The following is a 21,541-nucleotide window of genomic DNA, read 5'->3' on the forward strand; positions in this document are numbered from 1 at the left end:
AAAGGTTGCTGGTTCCTTGAAAGCAGTGATAAGAAACAGGGAAGTGAGCATGGAAGTGAAAAAGTTACTACATGACAGTATTGTGATACCAACTCTAACGTATGGAAGTTAAGCTTGGACATTGTTGGAAGGACGCAAGTCAAGCGTGAGAGCAGTGGAAATGAGTTATTTAAGAGGAGCCTGTGGAGTCACATGGAGAGACAGGCTGACGAATGAGGATATAAAGGAGCGTTGTGGTGTGGATGTGGATGTGATAGGAAGCGTTATGAGGAACACACTGAGGTGGTTTGGCCATGTGGAGAGGATGGAGGGTGAAAGACTGACGAAGAGAGTGTATGTGAGTGAGGTGGAGGGGGGAAGAAGGAGGGGGAGGCCGAGGATGAGATGGAGGGATGGGGTGGAGAGGTATATGAGAGCGGGGGGTGTGAATTGGGAGCAGGGCAGTGAAATGGCGGGGGACAGGGCGACTTGGAGGCGATTTGTTTGTGGCCACCCCAAACGGGATAGAGGCGTCTGGCAATAGATAGATAGAGAGATAGTATTTATATATATATATATATATATATATATATATATATATATATATATATATATATATATATATATATATATTGTTACATAGCCTATGATTTCATCATCCATTGTGTAATTCTAACGTACATTGTGCTGCCTGTTTGATCACGAGCGTGTTCTGCCTCAGTCCTCCCCTTCTACCGTTATAGTAGAGTAAGTCGTCCTTTCTGTTGTTCAGAGCGGGATTGTCAACTCTTTGTCCCCATGGCTTCATTTGCGCGTCCTTCTTACAAGTTGTATCAAGCTCTGCTGGCCCCTATATAATGAGCTCAGTCTCTGCATCATTGCCACTTAGATCTACTCCTCATTTTGTTCACATCTCTGTCCTCCCCTGTACAGTTTTTGTTGTGAGTGCTCAGGAAGTCTCCAACCATCTAGAAGCTGTGTAATTTGAGTATAACTGTTATTGCATTTTTTCTTTGTACTGTATAGCATAAGGTGTTGATTTGTAGGCCTAGTGAGGTTTTTTTGTTATTTATGTAGGATTCATTTTGTCAGCCAGTTTTAATAATATTTTGTATCTGTAATAATTTATCTTGCATTAGCTGAGCATTACCCAGTGTATTTTCATTTTATCAGGGCTGACTTAGATAAATATACTCATGCTAATTTCGTGTTAATAGAGGCTATTGCAGTTAACCATATATTTAACCTGTTTTTGCCATTACATTATCCTTATGAGTCCTGAATGTTTTGTTGTTAGTTTGAGCATTAAACTTTAACTTGTAATTTTACCTAACTCTTTTGTTTTGAACCTGGAACTTTACGGGATAGTAGTGATTTTTAGTAGTCTCACTTAAAGTGTACATTATCTTTCTCTGTTCCGTAACATAAATTTGGCGACCTCATATCAGGATATTCAGGATATTATCATAAGGATATTGCTTGATATTTTGTGACTGTGATTTATTCATGATGTCTACTATTACTACACTTGATGAAGCCAAAGATTTTTTGTCAAATGTGCAAACAGTGTGTGATGTAGAAAGCAGAACAAAGAATGAACTTAAGCTTCTTGCTCAACAATTGGGAATTGCTGTTCGCTCTCATCATTCTAAAGATCAAATTGTTGACATGATTAATGAAAGCTTGTTTAATGTAACTCCTCCAAATGAGCAAAAGCAGATTGAATTAGCTAAGTTACAGCTAGCCCAGGCTAAGGAGGCGGAGTCTCGTGCTAAGGAGGCTGAGTCTAAGGCTAAGGAGGCGGAGTCTCAGGCTAAGAGGCGGAGTCTCAGGCTTGTATTCAGGAGGCTGAATTTCAAGCAAATGCTAAGGAGGCTGAATCTCAGGCTCGGATTCAGGAGGCACAGATACAGGCTCAGGCACAAATTGAACTAGCTAGGATTCAGGCAGACCATGAGTATCGCATGAAACAAGGTGGAACTGGATCATCTAGCTCTGATGATATTGATGTGGCTAAAAATGTTAAACTTGTCCCTAATTTTAATTAATCTGATTTAACAAAGTATTTTCAGTTGTTTGAGAGGGTAGCTACAGGTTTTAATTGGCCCAAGGAGTATTGGCCAGTACTCCTTCAAACTGTTCTCACCGGTAAAGCTCAAGTAACTTATGCATCTTTGCCTCAGGATCAATCTGATAATTATGATGTAGTTAAGAGCTTGATTCTTAAGGCCTATGAGCTTGTTCCTGAACCATATAGAGTAAAATTTAGGGCAACTTATAAGCAAGATAAGCAATCCCATGTTGAGTATGCAAAAATCAAAGAAGATCTGTTAGAGCAGTGGTTAAATTCTAAGAATGTGGATTCTGATTTTGGTAAATTTAAGCAGATGATTTTGCTGGAGGACTTCAAGAGGTGTATTTATAAAGATGTAAGCCTATATCTTGATGAGAAAAAAATAGATAATTTGTCTGATGCTGCAGTTTTAGCTGATGAATATGTTCTCACTCACAAAAGATATTCTAGAGGAAAAGGGATAGCTGAGAGTAAGTACGTTGCCTCTACTCAGAGTACAGGTAACAGGAAAGAGAATAAGGATGATGTTTCTCAGGAAGTAAATACCAGCTTCACCTCTAGATTTCAGAAAAGTAAATGTACTTATTGTAGTAAGCTTGGTCATACTACGGAGATATGTTTCAGGAGACAGCGTGATGTGAACAAAAAGGAGTCTTTAAATATTCAGTCAATTGGTCTAGTGTCCACTCTTGAGAGTTCCCAGAATTCTTTAACTGAGTTAACTGAACCTACTTTGAGGGGTAACTTAAATTCTCATGATGGAGCTCCTCTTTTGAGCAGTGACGTGGGTGACACTCTCAAGAGTTCATGTGCTAATTTCCTATCTGATGGTTTTGTCAGTCCTCTGGACAGTAATGACAGGAAATCAGTTCAAATATATCGTGATACAGGTGCTTGCCAATCACTTATGCTGACCAGTGTTCTAGGCTCTAATGTTAATTCCTCTGATGAAACTGTAATCTTGCAAGGTGTGGGGAATAATTACTTCTCTGTCCCTCTGTGCAGAGTGAATTTAGAGTCTGTGTTTTGCTAATGGTTCCGTTATCGTTGGGTTGGTTGAGACACTCCCAATGTCAGGTATAACTTTCTTATTTGGGAATGATATTGGTGGAAGTCAAGTGTGTCCAGCTCCTCAGTTGTCTAGTGAACCAGTGGCTGCGTCCCAGGATTGTGATGTCCCTGATGTGTTCCCTGCATGTGCTGTCACTAGGGCTAAGTCTAAAGTTACTGGTGATTTAGAGGATAATGATGATGATGATGTTATCCTAGCTGACACTTTCCTTGCTAATTTGGACCACTCACCAGATGAGGCAGTACCCCGTAGTGTTGATAATTTGTCTCGTCAAGAGTTGGTTGAGTTGCAGGTTGCTGACCCTGAGTTGAAAGGTCTAGCTAACTCTGCTTACAGTGAAGAAGAGTCAGCCGGTGCTTCTACTTGTTATTATGTAAAGTCAGGAGTACTTATGAGGAAATGGAGACCCCCAACAGCATCAGCCGACTGTGAATGGGAGGTTGTACATCAAGTTGTCATCCCTCGTGTTTCTAGGCAGGATATTATTAGAGTGGCTCATGATTCCAGTTTGGCAGGACACCTTGGAGTGAGGAAGACTGTGGCACGCATTTTGAAACACTTCTACTGGCCAGGTATCTTCAGGGATGTTTCCTGGTATTGTAAGTCTTGTCACACCTGTCAAGTTGTGGGGAAGTGTAATCAGACCGAGAAGGTTGCACCTCTAGTTCCCATTCCTCCTTTTGAGGCGCCATTCACCCGTGTGTTGGTGGATATTGTGGGCCCTCTTCCTAAGACTTCTTCAGGATTTTCTTATGTGTTGACCCTGATTGATATGGCTACTCGTTATCCTGAAGCCATTCCACTTAGAAATATCTCAGCAAAGAACGTGGTTAAGGAAATGCTAGGGTTCTTCACAAAGTTTGGTCTGCCCAAGGAGGTACAGTCAGACCGGGGAAGTAATTTCATGTCCAATGTTTTCAAGCAGTCTCTGAAAGAGTTGGGCATCACCCAGATCACGTCTTCAGCTTACCATCCCCAGACCCAAGGAGTGTTGGAGAGATATCATCAAACACTCAAATCGATGCTCAAGAAATACTGTTTGGAACATCAGAAAGACTGGGATAAAGGTCTTCCATTCGTTGTGTTTGCTGCAAGAGAATCTCCAAATGAATCACTGGGCTTCTCACCTTTTGAACTACTGTTTGGCCATGAAGTAAGAGGACCCCTTAAGCTACTCAAGGAATGCTGGCTGTCGGAGGAAGATGATGTCAACCTGCTGGAGTATGTGATGAAGTTCAAAGAACGGCTGTCCACTGCTTTACAGTTGGCGAGAGAGAATTTAGGAGCTGCTCAGGAGAAGATGAAGACTTGGTATGATAAGAAGTCCAGGTTACGCCACTTTCAGCCAGGAGATCAGGTTTTGATTCTGCTACCAGTACATGGGCAACCTCTTCAAGCCAAGTTTAGTGGTCCTTATTTCGTGGAGAAGAAACTCAGTGATGTCAACTATGTCATCGCCACACCAGATAGTAGAAAGAACAAGCAACTATGTCACATCAACATGCTAATGTTATATCACAGGTGGGACGAAAATAATCCAGTCAGCACTGTAGCTGTTCCACCCGAGTCTGCAAGTGAAGCTCTCCAATGCAGTATGAGCCTAAGTGATAGTTTGGGGAAGAATCCTGATATCATGAATGATCTCCAGACTAAGCTTTCTCATCTACCTCCCGAGGAAAGGCAGGAGTTTTCGGCATTACTGCAGGAGTACCCGCAAGTGTTCCGTGCCACTCCAGGAAGAACTACTGTGTTGATGCATGATGTCGATGTTGGAGACGCAAAGCCAATTAAACTGCCTCCTTACCGTGTGAACCCAGTGAAAGTTCCTCTCATCCAGAAGGAGCTTGGCTACCTGTTGGACCACAAGATGATTGAACCCTGTCAGAGCGAGTGGAGTTCTCCTGTCACTCTAGTCCCTAAGCCAGGTGGGTCACAGCGGCTTTGCATTGACTACAGACGTGTTAATCAGATAACCAAAACAGACACTTACCCTCTCCCTCGCGTGGAAGATTGCATAGAGAAGATCGGAAAGGCTAGGTACATAAGTAAGTTTGATTTGTTAAAGGGATACTGGCAAGTACCTATAACTGAACGTGCTAGGGAGATCTCATGTTTTGTAACACTAGGAAAGAAAATGTTATTGCAGATTGCTTATCTAAACTTTAGACAGATTGTTTTAGAGTAATAAGAAATTTCCTTTGTAAATTTCTTTTTCTTTGAGGGGAGGTGTTACATAGCCTATGATTTCATCATCCTTTGTGTAATTCTGACGTATATTGTGCTGCCTGTTTGATCACGAGCGTGTTCTGCCTCAGTCCCCCCCTTCTACCGTTATAGTAGAGTAAGTCGTCCTTTCTGTTGTTCAGAGCGGGATTGTCAACTCTTTGTCCCCATGGCTTCATTTGCGCGTCCTTCTTACAAGTTGTATCAAGCTCTGCTGGCCCCTATATAATGAGCTCAGTCTCTGCATCATTGCCACTTAGATCTACTCCTCATTTTGTTCACATCTCTGTCCTCCCCTGTACAGTTATTGTTGTAAGTGCTCAGGAAGTCTCCAACCATCTAGCAGCTGTGTAATTTGAGTATAACTGTTATTGCATTTTTTCCTTGTACTGTATAGCATAAGGTGTTGATTTGTAGGCCTAGTGAGGTTTTTTTGTAATTTATGTAGGATTCATTTTGTCAGCCAGTTTTAATAATATTTTGTATCTGTAATAATTTATCTTGCATTAACTGAGCATTACCCAGTGTATTTTCATTTTATCAGAGCTGACTTAGATAAATTTACTCATGCTAATTTCGTGTTAATAGAGGCTATTGCAGTTAACCATATATTTAACCTGTTTTTGCCATTACATTATCCTTATGAGTCCTGAATGTTTTGTTGTTAGTTTGAGCATTAAACTTTAACTTGTAATTTTACCTAACTCTTTTGTTTTGAACCTGGAACTTTACGGGATAGTAGTGATTTTTAGTAGTCTCACTTAAAGTGTACATTATCTTTCTCTGTTCCGTAACATAAATTTGGCGACCTCATATCAGGATATTCAGGATATTATCATAAGGATATTGCTTGATATTTTGTGACTGTGATTTATTCATGATGTCTACTATTACTACACTTAATGAAGCCAAAGATTTTTTGTCAAATGTGCAAACAGTGTGTGATGTAGAAAACAGAACAAAGAATGAACTTAAGCTTCTTGCTCAACAATTGGGAATTGCTGTTCGCTCTCATCATTATAAAGATCAAATTGTTGACATGATTAATGAAAACTTGTTTAATGTAACTCCTCCAAATGAGCAAAAGCAGATTGAATTAGCTAAGTTACAGCTAGCCCAGGCTAAGGAGGCGGAGTCTCGTGCTAAGGAGGCTGAGTCTAAGGCTAAGGAGGCGGAGTCTCAGGCTAAGAGGCGGAGTCTCAGGCTCGTATTCAGGAGGCTGAATTTCAAGCAAATGCTAAGGAGGCTGAATCTCAGGCTCGGATTCAGGAGGCACAGATACAGGCTCAGGCACAAATTGAACTAGCTAGGATTCAGGCAGACCATGAGTATCGCATGAAACAAGGTGGAACTGGATCATCTAGCTCTGATGATATTGATGTGGCTAAAAATGTTAAACTTGTCCCTTCTTTTAATGAATCTGATTTAACAAAGTATTTTCAGTTGTTTGAGAGGGTAGCTATAGGTTTTAATTGGCCCAAGGAGTATTGGCCAGTACTCCTTCAAACTGTTCTCACCGGTAAAGCTCAAGTAACTTATGCATCTTTGCCTCAGGATCAATCTGATAATTATGATGTAGTTAAGAGCTTGATTCTTAAGGCCTATGAGCTTGTTCCTGAACCCTATAGAGTAAAATTTAGGACAACTTATAAGCAAGATAAGCAATCCCATGTTGAGTATGCAAAAATCAAAGAAGATCTGTTAGAGCAGTGGTTAAATTCTAAGAATGTGGATTCTGATTTTGGTAAATTTAAGCAGATGATTTTGCTGGAGGACTTCAAGAGGTGTATTTATAAAGATGTAAGCCTATATCTTGATGAGAAAAGAATAGATAATTTGTCTGATGCTGCAGTTTTAGCTGATGAATATGTTCTCACTCACAAGAGATATTCTAGAGGAAAAGGGATAGCTGAGAGTAAGTACGTTGCCTCTACTCAGAGTACAGGTAACAGGAAAGAGAATAAGGATGATGTTTCTCAGGAAGTAAATACCAGCTTCACCTCTAGATTTCAGAAAAGTAAATGTACTTATTGTAGTAAGCTTGGTCATACTACGGAGATATGTTTCAGGAGACAGCGTGATGTGAACAAAAAGGAGTCTTTAAATATTCAGTCAATTGGTCTAGTGTCCACTCTTGAGAGTTCCCAGAATTCTTTAACTGAGTTAACTGAACCTACTTTGAGGGGTAACTTAAATTCTCATGATGGAGCTCCTCTTTTGAGCAGTGACGTGGGTGACACTCTCAAGAGTTCATGTGCTAATTTCCTATCTGATGGTTTTGTCAGTCCTCTGGACAGTAATGACAGGAAATCAGTTCAAATATATCGTGATACAGGTGCTTGCCAATCACTTATGCTGACCAGTGTTCTAGGCTCTAATGTTAATTCCTCTGATGAAACTGTAATCTTGCAAGGTGTAGGGAATAATTACTTCTCTGTCCCTCTGTGCAGAGTGAATTTAGAGTCTGGTTTTGCTAATGGTTCCGTTATGGTTGGGTTGGTTGAGACACTCCCAATGTCAGGTGTAACTTTCTTATTTGGAAATGATATTGGTGGAAGTCAAGTGTGTCCAGCTCCTCAGTTGTCTAGTGAGCCAGTGGCTGCGTCCCAGGATTGTGATGTCCCTGATGTGTTCCCTGCATGTGCTGTCACTAGGGCTAAGTCTAAAGTTACTGGTGACTTAGAGGATAATGATGATGATGATGTTATCCTAGCTGACAATTTCCTTGCTAATTTGGACCACTCACCAGATGAGGCAGTACCCCGTAGTGTTGATAATTTGTCTCGTCAAGAGTTGGTTGAGTTGCAGGTTGCTGACCCTGAGTTGAAAGGTCTAGCTAACTCTGCTTACAGTGAAGAAGAGTCAGCCGGTGCTTCTACTTGTTATTATGTAAAGTCAGGAGTACTTATGAGGAAATGGAGACCCCCAACAGCATCAGCCGACTGTGAATGGGAGGTTGTACATCAAGTTGTCATCCCTCGTGTTTCTAGGCAGGATATCATTAGAGTGGCTCATGATTCCAGTTTGGCAGGACACCTTGGAGTGAGGAAGACTGTGGCACGCATTTTGAAACACTTCTACTGGCCAGGTATCTTCAGGGATGTTTCCTGGTATTGTAAGTCTTGTCACACCTGTCAAGTTGTGGGGAAGTGTAATCAGACCGAGAAGGTTGCACCTCTAGTTCCCATTCCTCCTTTTGAGGCGCCATTCACCCGTGTGTTGGTGGATATTGTGGGCCCTCTTCCTAAGACTTCTTCAGGATTTTCTTATGTGTTGACCCTGATTGATATGGCTACTCGTTATCCTGAAGCCATTCCACTTAGAAATATCTCAGCAAAGAACGTGGTTAAGGAAATGCTAGGGTTCTTCACAAAGTTTGGTCTGCCCAAGGAGGTACAGTCAGACCGGGGAAGTAATTTCATGTCCAATGTTTTCAAGCAGTCTCTGAAAGAGTTGGGCATCACCCAGATCACGTCTTCAGCTTACCATCCCCAGACCCAAGGAGTGTTGGAGAGATATCATCAAACACTCAAATCGATGCTCAAGAAATACTGTTTGGAACATCAGAAAGACTGGGATAAAGGTCTTCCATTCGTTGTGTTTGCTGCAAGAGAATCTCCAAATGAATCACTGGGCTTCTCACCTTTTGAACTACTGTTTGGCCATGAAGTAAGAGGACCCCTTAAGCTACTCAAGGAATGCTGGCTGTCGGAGGAAGATGACGTCAACCTGCTGGAGTATGTGATGAAGTTCAAAGAACGGCTGTCCACTGCTTTACAGTTGGCGAGAGAGAATTTAGGAGCTGCTCAGGAGAAGATGAAGACTTGATATGATAAGAAGTCCAGGTTACGCCACTTTCAGCCAGGAGATCAGGTTTTGATTATGCTACCAGTACATGGGCAACCTCTTCAAGCCAAGTTTAGTGGTCCTTATTTCGTGGAGAAGAAACTCAGTGATGTCAACTATGTCATCGCCACACCAGATCGTAGAAAGAACAAGCAACTATGTCACATCAACATGCTAATGTTATATCACAGGTGGGACGAAAATAATCCAGTCTGCACTGTACCTGTTCCACCCGAGTCTGCAAGTGAAGCTCTCCAATGCAGTATGAGCCTAAGTGATAGTTTGGGGAAGAATCCTGATATCATGAATGATCTCCAGACTAAGCTTTCTCATCTACCTCCCGAGGAAAGGCAGGAGTTTTCGGCATTACTGCAGGAGTACCCGCAAGTGTTCCGTGCCACTCCAGGAAGAACTACTGTGTTGATGCATGATGTCGATGTTGGAGACGCAAAGCCAATTAAACTGCCTCCTTACCGTGTGAACCCAGTGAAAGTTCCTCTCATCCAGAAGGAGCTTGGCTACCTGTTGGACCACAAGATGATTGAACCCTGTCAGAGGGAGTGGAGTTCTCCTGTCACTCTAGTCCCTAAGCCAGGTGGGTCACAGCAGCTTTGCATTGACTACAGACGTGTTAATCAGATAACCAAAACAGACACTTACCCTCTCCCTCGCGTGGAAGATTGCATAGAGAAGATCGGAAAGGCTAGGTACATAAGTAAGTTTGATTTGTTAAAGGGATACTGGCAAGTACCTATAACTGAACGTGCTAGGGAGATCTCATGTTTTGTAACACTAGGAAAGAAAATGTTATTGCAGATTGCTTATCTAAACTTTAGACAGATTGTTTTAGAGTAATAAGAAATTTCCTTTGTAAATTTCTTTTTCTTTGAGGGGAGGTGTTACATAGCCTATGATTTCATCATCCTTTGTGTAATTCTAACGTACATTGTGCTGCCTGTTTGATCACGAGCGTGTTCTGCCTCAGTCCCCCCCTTCTACCGTTATAGTAGAGTAAGTCGTCCTTTCTGTTGTTCAGAGCGGGATTGTCAACTCTTTGTCCCCATGGCTTCATTTGCGCGTCCTTCTTACAAGTTGTATCAAGCTCTGCTGGCCCCTATATAATGAGCTCAGTCTCTGTATCATTGCCACTTAGATCTACTCCTCATTTTGTTCACATCTCTGTCCTCCCCTGTACAGTTATTGTTGTGAGTGCTCAGGAAGTCTCCAACCATCTAGCAGCTGTGTAATTTGAGTATAACTGTTATTGCATTTTTTCCTTGTACTGTATAGCATAAGGTGTTGATTTGTAGGCCTAGTGAGTTTTTTTTTGTAATTTATGTAGGATTCATTTTGTCAGCCTGTTTTAATAATATTTTGTATCTGTAATAATTTATCCTGCATTAACTGAGCATTACCCAGTGTATTTTCATTTTATCAGAGCTGACTTAGATAAATTTACTCATGCTAATTTCATGTTAATAGAGGCTATTGCAGTTAACCATATATTTAACCTGTTTTTGCCATTACAGTATCCTTATGAGTCCTGAATGTTTTGTTGTTAGTTTGAGCATTAAACTTTAACTTGTAATTTTACCTAACTCTTTTGTTTTGAACCTGGAACTTTACAGAACAGTAGTGATTTTTAGTAGTCTCACTTAAAGTGTACATTATCTTTCTCTGTTCCGTAACAATATATATATATATATATATATATATATATATATATATATATATATATATATATATATATATATATATATATGTACCCCCTCCACAATATGTCTACCCCCAATGTATATATGTCCCCCCCCAGTGCATACATGCCCCCACTAAACTTGCTAGGTCAGCACGCTTTCCCACGCCTTAAGACGGCGTTATTGCATCAATTGATAGCAGGCAGCCGAGAAGGGCAGACTATTTTACTGTGAGCTTGTAATAAACTCCTTATCTAGCTGTTTGTACACGGAGTTTCTATCACCAAAGTATTGCAAGTTACATTTGGTAGCAGCGGTGTTTCAAACCATCAGATTCTGACCGCCTCCACCGTCTTTTTGTGACATCACAAGATACATGACGTCTCGCATCTGCCAGCCTCGCTCCTCCTCCATGCCTCTAGTGGTGTAATACCTGGCTGTGCTTTCTGAGTGTCCAATTTTTCTCACCAGTGCTCACCTCTCAAACAACCGCACCCATACGCCTTGTTCCTGACCACACGTGTCACCGTTGCTGACCTACGCACCTGTTGCACCTGTTCCCAGCACCTGTTCCAAACTCATCATAACTCCTGTCCCCACGGTGCCACTTATCACTGTCTGCCCACTGCCTGCCCACCACCATTCTCTGCATTTGCAACTCAACAGCTCTACACCTGCCTTGCACCAACATCTGCCCTCACCACCCACCACCGGCCTCCGCCGTTGCCCGCATCTTGTCTGCATTACGGAGCCTCCTAAGACCGCCACTCCCTGCTGGTGATTCATTGCTGCGTCTCTTCTCCTCTCCACCCAGCTGTCTCTCCACCGCCGCCCCGCCCCGCCCCGCCCCTCCCCACCCCAGCCCAGCTACGCCCAGCCACCCCTGCACGTCATACATCTCGACTCTCTACTGTGTAACTATAGTATATCTTTCCTTTCTATAGAGATTATCCTCGATTTTCTCTACAGGATGGTTATTGTAAATATTCCATCTCATTTCCATTACCCCTTTTTCATCTTCACCTACGTTATTTATACTCCATCTCATCCTTCGCCTTTTATTTAAGCCATCCATCCCCGCACCTTCATTCATTTTCACACCTACTCGTGTATTCCATTCTCTCATTGTTATATTATACATTTCCACCTACATATCCATCTTCATCCTTTCATCTTCCACATTAAATGTCATACTTTCCACGTTAACCGCTTACCACCAGCCCTCTCGACTCGGAAACATCACCTGATCATACCCCGTCTGCCAACTCTAACACAATCACTCATTTACGAAGTGGCAAAGAGTACCACCACCCTGTACCTGAGACTCCCGTTTCACTTCCCGCAGAATCACTTACTACCTGTCCTACACTCGTAAATCCAGATACCTCCTCCTCTACTCCTGCCTCTACACTCCCTTCTTCCTCTACTCCTTCCCCTGTCGTTCCCTCTCCTGCCTCCCTCCATACCCCGTCTTGCTCGCCCTTAACTGCCACTACCTTCTCTCTCTCCCACACCTCTCCTGCCGTCACTTCTGCACTTCCAGCCATGGCCAACCCTCCACAGTCTATCTATCTCGACGATGCCAATCGTCCCAAATTTACCGGCCAGGACCCAACTTGGTCTGTCTATGATTTCCTCAGAGAAGTCGAAACAGAAATACACAATAGGCAAATAACCGATGAATCGCTCAAAGTAGCCTACCTCCTCGGTCACTTGCACCATGGCAAATCGGACATCGGATCCGCAATCCGTGCAGGACATTTCGATAGCATTCGTACCTTTGCTGATTTTCGTACGGAACTCATCAGCCTTTGTTGCCAGCATTCAAATACCGCATCTCTCATGGGATTCATTAATCTCCTAAACCAACTAGATGAGGACTTGCACGTCCCAGCGCAATATGCCAAGCTCCGTGAAGCTGCCGCTGCCATGAAAGCAACTACTAGCGAGATGCTCCAATTACTGGTAGGCACGAAATGGTTAGAAGACAAGAATGGCATTCCAATGCTTTCACTCACCAACTTTGCTGATTTAATTGGTTACCTCAGATTCCTTCACTGGCTTGCTCCTAAACAGCGAGAGCTAGCCTTGGAAATCGGTTTCAATCTAGGGGATAAAATTATTCAGGTCACTAAAGCCATTCACGAAAGAACAGGTTCGAACTACATGCGTCAGGGCACCACCCAACCCTTGGCCTCCTCAGTCTGTCACACCTCCACTACCCCAGACCAATCTCGCTCCCATCACACCACACAGGACCTATAGTAAATCTCATCTCCGACAATTCCTTACAAATTATTCATCAACATCACAACCACGTCAGTTTCCTAGAACCACCAGACATTCGCCTATGTGGTGTCAACGGCTCAGAGTTTAAGGTTAAGGGAAGAGTCACCCTTGAAGTCAAACTCCACAGAGATTTGCCCCCTATCCCCATTGAATTTCATGTCACTAATGACTTGCAGTATCCCGCAGATGCCCTTATTGGTTTCTCCACCATGGCACAACACTCCATTGCATTATTACCTGCTTGTGGTAGTATAGACATTTCTGGATTCCCGGTTTACACTATGGTATGTCCCCGTCCTGTTCTTACGATCAAATCAGTCCTTCAATTACCTCTGTCCCTGTCACTACCAAACAGTCCAACCCAGCCCAAACCACCACTATCATCATCTGAGAATACAGAGATCATTCCTTTGCTGACTGCGAGCAAGGACATAAATTCCTCAATGGCTCCTGATACATCATCTCAGCCCTCGAACATGGCTCTTACATCCTCTCCCGACAACACTATCGCTGACTCAGACATGTCTCAGTTACCTACCTCACACAGTCTGAATGATCTTCTCCAACACGCAGAGACTAAACGTGCAGTAACGAATATGTGCACAATTTTGTTACCGCATCAGTTCACCAAAGTCTCTGTTTGTGTTGCCGGTGCGAACGAAGGAGTGGATGTACTAACCCTACCTGAGACGTGTTGTGTGAATGGCTTGACTTATGAGTCAGCGTGGTGTACAGTCTTAGAGGACAGTTTATGCTACCTGTACTTGCTCAATGTCACAAATGCTCCACTTAAACTTAAAAGTGGTGTAAAGATTGGAGACTTCCTAGTATACCCAGCGGCCGTAAAGGTGTGCCAGGATTCCTCAATTCCTACTATTCAGACTGATGATATGCCAATCGGTGTAAGTACTATTAACTCTACGGGATCTGCGCCGACATATTCACCCGATATGCTCTCACATCTCACTTGCACAGATTTCCCAGAACATACACCTCAACTCCTCGACCTTCTGACCTCGTACAGAAACGTGGTTGCCTTACCCAGTGAACCAATGGGTAGAACAGACCTTGTCAAATATACGATTGAACTCCTACCAGGAACTCAGCCGATTTACATACCAGCGTATCGATTTCCTCACAGCCAGGGAAAGCAGACAGATCAAATGGTACAGAACATGTTAGACCAGGAGATTATTGAACCCTCCGTCAGTCCATGGAATAGCCCACTTTTCTTATTACCAAAGAAGGACGGCAACTTTAGACCAGTAGTCGACTATCGTAAGGTCAATTCTGTCACCGTTCCAGACCGTTTCCTGTTACCCGTCCTCACTGATTTGCTAGAATCCCTTGGTGACAATAACGTAGTCTTTTCATCTTTAGACCTCCTCAGCGGGTACTGGCAGGTCGAAATGGAAGAGTCCTCTCGCCCAGTTACAGCCTTTAGCACCCCTTCCGGACATTTTCAGTTTAAGAGACTCCCTTTTGGTCTGAGAATGCTCCTGCTGTGTTCATGCGACTTACCCATTCAGTCTTCAGCGGTATGATGGGACACTTTCTTTTTGCTTACCTAGATGATATCATTGTTGTGAGTAAATCCATCCCTGATCATTTTACCAAACTCCAGCAAGTCTTTGAACGTCTCCAGCTCGCAGGCCTGAAAATCAATCTCAGTAAATGTGACTTCCTGCGAAAGAAAATCAAATTCCTAGGCCATGTCGTAGATGCACAAGGCATTCATACTAATGAGGATAAAACTAAGGCGATTATTAACTTCCCAGAACCTACCACTACCGAAGCTGTACGAAGTTTCCTGGGCCTCAGTGGCTATTATCGTCGCTTCATCCGGGATTATGCAAAGATCTCCGCTCCTCTGACCCACTTACCCAAGCAGAATGTGCCCTTTGTTTGGACTAACGACCAGTCACAGGCTTTCCAAAAGCTAAAGACAGCTCTTGTTAATGCCTCTGTTCTAGCGTTCCCTGATTATACCACACCCTTCCTTCTCTGCACAGACGCCTTAGGCACTGGACTTGATGCCGTTTTGATGCAACTCGATGAAGCATCAAGAAAGCGCGTAATAGCGTATGCTAGTCGCACCCTTACAACCGCTGAACGTAACTACAGTGTCACAGATCTCGAAGCGCAAGCGGTAGTCTGGTCCTTGAAACATTTCAGAGATATAGTCTATGGTTATCCAGTGCATATCCAAACAGACCACCTTCCACTATGTGATTTGTTCAAGAATCGCAACCTAACAGGTAGGTTAGCTAGATGGTCTGTCATCATCCAGGACTTTAATCCCACTTTTCAATATGTACCAGGCAAGTTGAATGTAGTTGCAGACGCACTCTCACGTCACGTAGCAGCAGCTATAACATCACTGCAGCCTGAAGTAACTGAAAATACTACACTAACGTCAGAAGTTGTTTGAAACTTTAAGCGCCAAGACCCCATGTGGTCCAAAGTCATTTATTTCCTAGAATCTGGCGATGCCTTGACCTTACCTTCTCTGCCAGTATCACTAGATGAGTTCATGCTAGATGATGATCTCTTGTACAGGAAATCACTGCTAACAGGCAAAGGTATCCCCAATCGCGAAGTATGCCAACTTCTTGTCCCCACTGCCCTGATACCAAAGGTTCTTCATATTGTTCATAATACTCCTCAAGCTTCCCATCCAGGTAAAGACCGATGCTTGCGCCAAGCATGTCTCAAATACTATTGGCCAACCATGCGCCGCGATATCAATGCCCACTGTGACTCTTGCCTCTCCTGTCACCACCACAAAGGATCCACTGGCTTACCAGCACCTCTCTTACAATACCCAATCCCATCACGACCATGGGAAACTGTCTCAATCGATCTCTTAAAACTACCTCTCACAGAATCTGGTGCTGGGCACTTGTTCATAGCGGTCGACCACTTCTCCCGCTACTGTGTCCTCGTACCCCTCTCCGACAAGACCGCGAAGAGCGTTGCACGTGCTCTTGTGGATCACGTAATTTGCCCGTTCAGTACCCCACATACCATTCTTACTGACAACAGTACAGAATTCAACAATAGCCTTCTAGATGAGATCTGTCGCCGCTTCCATATCAGTAAGTGCAATGTCGTGCCTAACCATCCGGCTTCCAATGGCCTTGTATAACGCCACAACTGTAAAATCTTAGAGTGCCTCAGACATCTAGGCTCCCATAGTTCGTCCTGGGATGACTGGATTCCCCAAGTGGCATCCTCCATCAATAGTTCCATCAATGCATCCATTGCTGAATCTCCCTTCTTCATCCTCTTTGGCTTTGACAAGGACCTCCCATACTCTCTCTTATCCTCAAAGCTGGAACCCATCTACAACATGGATGATTATATATGTTAAACTAAAATTGGCCAACTTCCAGACAATCCACCAGTATGTCCAATCCACTTTGGCTTCCTCTCAGGAGGACATGCTGCAGCGCCAACATAAGTCCGCCTCTCCTATCACTATCAATGTAGGCGATCTTGTCTTTGCTCATTCCCATATGCGTTCCTCTAAGTTGGATGACAAATTTACAGGGCCCCATCGCGTCCTCACTCAACAAGGCAACAAATTTCACCTCCAGGACCTGTCCACTAAGGACACCAGATGGGTCCACGTCAATGACTTAAAGCGAGCACCCCGTGGGCTCGTGTTGGAAGAGTCACTTACACAACCTCCTGCCCCCTCTTCCCCTCCTCCCATCCCTCAGTCTACCTTGTCTCCACCTATCCCTCAGTCTCCTTCCTCTCCACCTCCACCTGCTCATTCATCAATCAGTGAATATCGGTCCAAACTGCGCTCTGCCCATCAACCTCTTCACGACCTCCCCCATTAACTCTACCCTGATTTTCTAGGTACGATGTTAGCGATCTCCCTGCTGGCAGTGCTGACCCTCCTGGGGTCTGGGTCAGGTCAGGACGATGGTGGAGTACGTCCCGGGGCCTTGGTCGGCTCGGGAGGAGAAGCAATGCTTATCGAAGACATAGCCTTTTTGTGCTACGATCTTGCGCCCCTGGCCGACGTAGCCATTGCCCTACCTGCCTACACGCACCAGCTCCGCGGAATCAGGACCCATCTCACGGCCCTCATGGGGACACACAACCCGAATGAGTATCTCTATAACCTTTTCCTCCCACTCTCCTGGCAATTCCAATACATAAGTAACAGATTCACTGAGCTCAATGACACATTTTACATTCAGACACCCGTGGGTCGTTCTCGTGTGAAACGAGGTCTCTTCGACTTCGGCGGTGAGATTCTGAGTGGCTTGTTTAGCGTTGCTACAGCCCGTGACATTTCTGGCTTCAAATCTGATCTCACTCATTTAGCTTCAGCCCTAGAATCACAACGCCGAGTCATTAAAATCCAACACACTATGTTACAGAAGCTCACAACCCAACTCAATGAAGTCACGTCCACTCTAAACAATTTCACCGATATCTTACAACGCCACCTCTCAGATCTCAACGTTATCTCTCAGTTCTTCTACCTCAAACTCAACACGGATAATCTCCAACTGGCCGTTGACTCTCTCCTGTCTCAAGTCTCTACCTTGGTTCGTATCCTGGTCGATGCTATCAATGGACGTGTCACTGCCGACTTAGTACCTGTCTCAGCTCTCCGTTCTGTCCGAGCCGACCAAGGCCCCGGGACATACTCCACCATCTCAGCTACCCGGGGGAGTAGTGTACCTCCTCCACAATATGTCTACCCCCGATGTATATATGTCCCCTCCCAGTGCATACATGCCCCCACTAAATTTGCTAGGTCAGCACGCTTTCCCACGCCTGAAGACGGCGTTATTGCATCAGTTGATAGCAGGCAGCCGAGAAGGGCAGACTATTTTACTGTGAGCTTGTAATAAACTCCTTATCTAGCTGTTTGTACATGGAGTTTCTATCACCAAAGTATTGCAAGTTACAATATATATATATATATATATATATATATATTATATATATATATATATATATATATATATATATATATATATATATATATGGAGCCATTGTGGTACAGTGGTAAAGTGTGCATTTTCATACATGGAAGAACGAGGGTTCGAGCCCCGCCAGGGTAATAAACTTTGGGAATGTTCGTCCGTCCACGTCCTGCTTTGGCGGACATAAGGGGTGCTGTGGTTGAACCAGTGTGGCATATAATGTATGCTTGAACCCAGTCGGCTTCCGCGGGCCGATTACACTTGGTTCGCAGACTACACACACATCCAAAACCACTCCAACACTACAGTTACAATTACAAGCACTTCCCACCCTACACTCAATCTCTACCAGACAGCCCAAGCCACTAGGTAGAGATGCATACAGTAGGCTGTATCATCCCCACTTCTGTCGGGATAGGCTGGTCCCACAGTGGACACTCAAACGGTTGATGATTAGAGAGAGAGAGAGAGAGAGAGAGAGAGCGAGAGAGAGAGAGAGCAATGCTCTCTATAATTTTATTGGAAATTTTCTTCGATTTCGGGGTCATGGGCGATTTATTGAGTCTGGCTTGATTTCTATTTGTCTGCAACAACCTTGCCACACACCTGGACCATTAGAGGTAGGAGAGTCTAGATAGCTTTTGTCTACTCATTTCGTTTTACTGTGTTATATTTTGCTATGTTTCATGCGAGCTTTCTACGAGTTCGTGGCTCAAGGGGTGGTGTGGAGTCTTGGTTTCTTTCCTACAGTTAACTCGTATCATGTGTCAAGGACGGCTTTAGAATGAAAATTCATTACTCTAAGCCTCATGAGCAACACTGAAGACACTATACCAGTGATTAAATGTTCTCGATCAGGTTTAACATTATGGCAGTAATATAAAGAATTAAAGAACAATTTACATAAGGATGAAAAGGTGAAATGGACAAAAATTTTATTGTTCCCCAATATATAAAAAGTAAAAGGTACATTAGGGACAAAAATTTACTTGATTTTGGAAATATTCTTACATTTCACTTTGGTCACACAGTTAATATACCTGAACTCAGAGATGCCTGGGAGGTTCCTCTGACTGTAAATGTTTCTTTCTGATATGCTGTAATAAAGCTGTACTGTAAAGCACCCTCATCTGTGTGGGCCTCGACCCCACATTGCCACTGAAGGTCTAAGAGGTATGTGGCCGTTTGTAATTATGACGTTTTTCCTCTCGGGCCCAAACACCCCGACCTATTGCAGTGTGAGTGATGTGATGCGCTGCAAAAGAAGGAGGTGGACATCATAAAGTGTGAAGTAGATGCAGAGAAATAAGTAAAGAACTTTTATGTGTGACTTTACATGTCTTCCTCTTTCTCCCTGCAATCGACGCCTGTGCTACTACCAGTTGATTCTGCTCACCATGGAAGAGCATACTGACAGTGAAGGAGTTAATGGTAGGTCTGTTTACCTTTCCATTTTAGAAAGTCCCTCTTGGGCAAAATACAGACACCTACAGATAAGAAATATAAATGGAGGAAGATGTCCTCTACACTGAGATGACGTCCTTTTCTCACTCCACATAGTTCACGAGGCAGATATTTCTCCTGGATGGAGGAGTGGGAAGTGAAGGAAAGGGTTCCTAGAGAACGCATTACCTGGCAAACAGGAGCGTCTAGGAGACTCCATTTTTTTTTTTTTTTTTTTTCAGTGATAATCTAACTGCACCAATTTTCAGGCGGGGTGGTACCCCCTAGGGCTACTCTCATGGAGGCCAGGGATCCCAGTCAACACGTTGACGGTGGTAGACCTGCACCCGAGCCAGGCACTGGGCAAGAAGGGACTACCTTTTAGTCCCCAGGGAGCAACACCGGTCTATTACCTACGAAAACAAAACTTTGCACAGCGATCAACATCCATCAGTACCAAGTCTTAGGCAAGATAGAACTCCCAAAGGTCACCCCCAGGAGGGAATAACCCCCGGGGATCCCAGGTATTGCTACTATGCATATCCATTTTTTTTTTACCTCAAAAAAAGAAATTTTGCACAGAGGCAGACTTCTACCTTGACCAGGTTGTAAAAGAGTGGAAGACCCACGTCTTCTAAGGCAGGGCGACCCCAAGAGGACAACAACAGTGTCCATTTTCTTTAAGACAAAAGTATTCAGTGGCGGATCCCAACAGAAGCAAGCTTTAGCCCGGGTAGGATCCCTGGGGATGGAGTTATGAGAGAGTTTAAGAATCGATTCATGGAAAGAGGGGCTGTATTGATAGTGAATGATGAAGAGTTGCGCATCTCAAATATCATGTATGCAGATGATGATGTGCTGATGATTATAATTCACAAGAGCTTGATAGATTGGTGAAGACTTTGGAGGAAATCTGGGAGCGCTGTGCCATGAATGGAAATGAAGATAAGAGTAAAGTGATGGCCTTTGATAAAGAAGACTACTTGCAGTGTGACGTTATGGAGAATTTAGAGAGACGAATTAGTTAGGCCTTAATTCAAGACGACGGTGTACACCTCGGGTTGGAGGCTGGTTCAAACCAGGGATTAGGAATTATCCGATCCAAGATCATAGCCGAGGGTTAGCCCATATTCAAGTCGCTGGATTATATAACGGATAATCCGAGATTGAGTAATCCAGGATTTAAACCTCAGAATGAAGCACGCATGCGAACATGGTCATAACAGCCAGTCTGCACGAGCTTTAAGGCTAATTTGAATTTGAATGTACCAGCAGAAAAAAAAGAAAAAAAAAACGAAACTGATGAAGAAAAAAAACTTGCTCCCTTATTAGTTGTTGCATTAATAGGAAATAAATAAATATAGAACAAAATAGCGATATAACAAAAGTGAATAAAGAAAAAACTGGTGACTAACCATGAATAATGCTGTACCTGTAAGACAGTAAGCAGTAGGCTGCCGTGGGGTGCATAAACACATTATATTTGCAGCTCATTATTTTTGTATATCCACAGCTATCACTATATCATTCTGTCAAATGTGACTTTAACAGCCAATATTTGTTGTTCATTGATGATACGATGTAAATGTATCACAAATGGATGCAAATTATGGCAAACCACTTCCTTCTTCCTGTATTACGAGGGAAGGGGTGAGGTTATACAGTACATAGCCTCTTTAAAATAAGTCGCCTACCATTATTCATATTTCTATGAAAGAAACATAAATTTCTGCTAAAGCATATAAGTGCCTTAATGATGAAAGGGCATATGTACAAACACAGTTCTGAGGGGAAAAAAAATCGATATTTATATCTGGGCATTGGTTGCTGAAATTTTGCTCATTTAGCCATCAAGAGATAGGAAATATAATAGGCTTTAAGAGTACCAATGTCCTGTTTGATTAAACTTTGTTTGTGGCAGGTGGGACACAGTCTGGCCGTACTATGGGGTGGTACTACTACTCTG

At 43.4% G+C, this 21,541-nt stretch overlaps 1 pseudogene; it reads left to right on the forward strand.

Moving 5' to 3' along the window:
* Positions 1-21,541, forward strand: part of LOC145409679 (sialin-like) — a 72,877-nt pseudogene that overhangs the window by 18,938 nt on the left and 32,398 nt on the right.

Source organism: Coenobita brevimanus, chromosome 82, assembly GCF_032717465.1.
Source record: "Coenobita brevimanus isolate Jiangsu-jjx chromosome 82, ASM3271746v2, whole genome shotgun sequence".
Lineage (NCBI taxonomy): Eukaryota > Metazoa > Arthropoda > Malacostraca > Decapoda > Coenobitidae > Coenobita > Coenobita brevimanus.